Here is a 3,974-nt window from a genome sequence, read left to right as displayed (position 1 = left end):
GAGAGAGAGTCAGAGAGTGTCAGAGAGTGATAGAGAGTGTCAGAGAGTGTCAGAGAGTGATAGTGAGTGTCAGAGAGTGTCTGAGAGTGTCAGAGAGTGTCAGAGAGTGTCAGAGAGTGTCAGAGAGAGTCAGAGAGTGTCAGAGAGTGATAGAGAGTGTCAGAGAGTGTCTGAGAGTGTCAGAGAGTGTCAGAGAGTGATAGAGAGTGTCAGAGAGTGTCAGAGAGTGATAGTGAGTGTCAGAGAGTGTCTGAGAGTGTCTGAGAGTGTCAGAGAGTGTCTGAGAGTGTCAGAGAGTGTCAGAGAGTGATAGTGAGTGTCAGAGAGTGTCAGAGAGTGTCAGAGAGAGTCAGAGAGTGTCAGAGAGTGATGGAGAGTGTCACAGAGTGTCTGAGAGTGTCAGAGAGTGATATCGAGTGTCAGAGAGTGATAGAGAGTGCCAGAGAGTGTCAGAGAGTGACTGAGAGTGAGAGAGAGTCAGAGAGTGATAGAGAGTGTCAGAGAGTGTCAGAGAGTGATAGTGAGTGTCAGAGAGTGTCTGAGAGTGTCAGAGAGTGTCAGAGAGTGTCAGAGAGAGTCAGAGAGTGTCAGAGAGTGATGGAGAGTGTCACAGAGTGTCTGAGAGTGTCAGAGAGTGATAGAGAGTGTCAGAGAGTGTCAGAGAGTGTCTGAGAGTGTCTGAGAGTGATAGAGAGTGTCTGAGAGTGTCTGAGAGTGTCAGAGTGTGTCAGAGAGTGTCTGAGAGTGTCAGAGAGTGTCAGAGAGTGTCAGAGAGAGTCAGAGAGTGTCAGAGAGTGTCAGAGAGTGATATAGAGTGTCAGAGAGTGATAGAGAGTGTCAGAGAGTGTCAGAGAGTGACTGAGAGTGAGAGAGAGTCAGAGAGTGTCAGAGAGTGTCACAGAGTGTCTGAGAGTGTCAGAGAGTGATAGAGAGTGTCAGAGAGTGTCTGAGAGTGTCTGAGAGTGTCAGAGAGTGTCAGAGAGAGTCAGAGAGTGTCAGAGAGTGTCAGAGAGTGATAGAGTGTGTCAGAGAGTGTCTGAGAGTGTCAGAGAGTGTCAGAGAGTGATAGAGTGTGTCAGAGAGTGATAGAGAGTGTCAGAGAGTGTCTGAGAGTGTCAGAGAGTGTCAGAGAGTGATAGAGAGTGTCAGAGAGTGTCAGAGAGTGTCTGAGAGTGTCAGAGAGTGTCAGAGAGTGATAGTGAGTGTCAGAGAGTGTCAGAGAGTGTCAGAGAGAGTCAGAGAGTGTCAGAGAGTGTCAGAGAGTGATGGAGAGTGTCACAGAGTGTCTGAGAGTGTCAGAGAGTGATAGAGAGTGTCAGAGAGTGTCTGAGAGTGTCTGAGAGTGTCAGAGAGTGTCTGAGAGTGTCAGAGAGTGTCAGAGAGTGATAGAGAGTGTCAGAGAGTGTCAGAGAGAGTCTGAGAGTGTCAGAGAGTGTCAGAGAGTGATAGTGAGTGTCAGAGAGTGTCAGAGAGTGTCAGAGAGAGTCAGAGAGTGTCAGAGAGTGATGGAGAGTGTCACAGAGTGTCTGAGAGTGTCAGAGAGTGATAGAGCGTGTCAGAGAGTGTCAGAGAGTGTCTGAGAGTGTCTGAGAGTGATAGAGAGTGTCTGAGAGTGTCTGAGAGTGTCAGAGAGTGTCAGAGAGTGATAATGAGTGTTAGAGAGTGTCAGAGAGTGTCAGAGAGTGTCAGAGAGAGTCAGAGAGTGTCAGAGAGTGATATAGAGTGTCAGAGAGTGATTGAGAGTGTCAGAGAGTGTCAGAGAGTGACTGAGAGTGAGAGAGAGTCAGAGAGTGTCAGAGAGTGTCACAGAGTGTCTGAGAGTGTCAGAGAGTGATAGAGAGTGTCAGAGAGTGTCAGAGAGTGTCAGAGAGTGTCTGAGAGTGTCTGAGAGTGATAGAGAGTGTCTGAGAGTGTCTGAGAGTGTCAGAGAGTGTCAGAGAGTGATAGTGAGTGTCAGAGAGTGTCAGAGAGTGTCAGAGAGAGTCAGAGAGTGTCAGAGAGTGTCAGAGAGTGATATAGAGTGTCAGAGAGTGATAGAGAGTGTCAGAGAGTGTCAGAGAGTGACTGAGAGTGAGAGAGAGTCAGAGAGTGTCAGAGAGTGTCACAGAGTGTCTGAGCGTGTCAGAGAGTGATAGAGAGTGTCAGAGAGTGTCAGAGAGTGTCTGAGAGTGTCTGAGAGTGTCAGAGAGTGTCAGAGAGAGTCAGAGAGTGTCAGAGAGTGTCAGAGAGTGATAGAGAGTGTCACAGAGTGTCTGAGAGAGTCAGAGAGTGATAGAGAGTGTCAGAGAGTGTCTGAGAGTGTCAGAGAGTGTCAGAGAGTGAAAGAGAGTGTCAGACAGTGTCAGAGAGTGTCTGAGAGTGACTGAGAGTGAGAAAGAGTCAGAGATTGTCAGAGAGTGTCACAGAGTGTCTGAGAGTAGAGTGTCAGAGAGTGATAGAGAGTGTCAGAGAGTGTCTGAGAGTGTCTGAGAGTGTCAGAGAGTGTCAGAGAGTGTCAGAGAGAGTCAGAGAGTGTCAGAGAGTGTCAGAGAGTGATAGAGAGTGTCACAGAGTGTCTGAGAGTGTCAGAGAGTGATAGAGAGTGTCAGAGAGTGTCTGAGAGTGTCAGAGAGTGTCAGAGAGTGATAGAGAGTGATAGAGAGTGTCAGAGAGTGTCTGAGAGTGTCAGAGAGTGTCAGAGAGTGATAGAGAGTGTCAGAGAGTGTCAGAGAGTGATAGTGAGTGTCAGAGAGTGTCAGAGAGTGATAGTGAGTGTCAGAGAGTGTCTGAGAGTGTCTGAGAGTGTCTGAGAGTGTCTGAGAGTGTCTGAGAGTGTCAGAGAGTGTCTGAGAGTGTCAGAGAGTGTCAGAGAGTGATAGTGAGTGTCAGAGAGTGTCAGAGAGTGATGGAGAGTGTCACAGAGTGTCTGAGAGTGTCAGAGAGTGATAGAGAGTGTCAGAGAGTGTCAGAGAGTGTCTGAGAGTGTCTGAGAGTGATAGAGAGTGTCTGAGAGTGTCTGAGAGTGTCAGAGAGTGTCAGAGAGTGATATAGAGTGTCAGAGAGTGATAGAGAGTGCCAGAGAGTGTCAGAGAGTGACTGAGAGTGAGAGAGAGTCAGAGAGTGTCAGAGAGTGTCACAGAGTGATAGAGAGTGTCAGAGAGTGTCAGAGTGTGATAGTGAGTGTCAGAGAGTGTCAGAGAGTGTCAGAGAGAGTCAGAGAGTGTCAGAGAGTGATGGAGAGTGTCACAGAGTGTCTGAGAGTGTCAGAGAGTGATAGAGAATGTCAGAGAGTGTCAGAGAGTGTCTGAGAGTGTCTGAGAGTGATAGAGAGTGTCTGAGAGTGTCTGAGAGTGTCAGAGAGTGTCAGAGAGTGATAGTGAGTGTCAGAGAGTGTCAGAGAGTGTCAGAGAGTGTCAGAGAGAGTCAGAGAGTGTCAGAGAGTGTCAGAGAGTGATATAGAGTGTCAGAGAGTGATAGAGAGTGTCAGAGAGTGTCAGAGAGTGACTGAGAGTGAGAGAGAGTCAGAGAGTGTCACAGAGTGTCTGAGAGTGTCAGAGAGTGATAGAGAGTGTCAGAGAGTGTCTGAGAGTGTCTGAGAGTGTCAGAGAGTGTCAGAGAGAGTCAGAGAGTGTCAGAGAGTGTCAGAGAGTGATAGAGAGTGTCAGAGAGTGTCTGAGAGTGTCTGAGAGTGTCAGAGAGTGTCTGAGAGTGTCAGAGAGTGTCAGAGTGTGATATAGATTGTCAGAGAGTGATAGTGAGTGTCTGAGAGTGTCAGAGAGTGTCTGAGAGTGTCAGAGAGTGTCAGAGAGTGATAGAGAGTGTCAGAGAGTGTCTGAGAGTGTCAGAGAGTGTCAGAGAGTGATAGAGAGTGTCAGAGAGTGTCAGAGAGTGATAGTGAGTGTCAGAGAGTGTCTGAGAGTGTCAGAGAGTGTCTGAGAGTGTCAGAGAGGGTCAGAGAGTGATAGTGAGTGTCAGAGAGTGTCAGAGAGTGTCAG

This window comes from Heterodontus francisci, chromosome 45, assembly GCF_036365525.1.
Source record: "Heterodontus francisci isolate sHetFra1 chromosome 45, sHetFra1.hap1, whole genome shotgun sequence".
Taxonomy (NCBI): Eukaryota; Metazoa; Chordata; class Chondrichthyes; order Heterodontiformes; family Heterodontidae; genus Heterodontus; species Heterodontus francisci.
Note: the sequence above shows the minus strand (reverse complement) of the source record.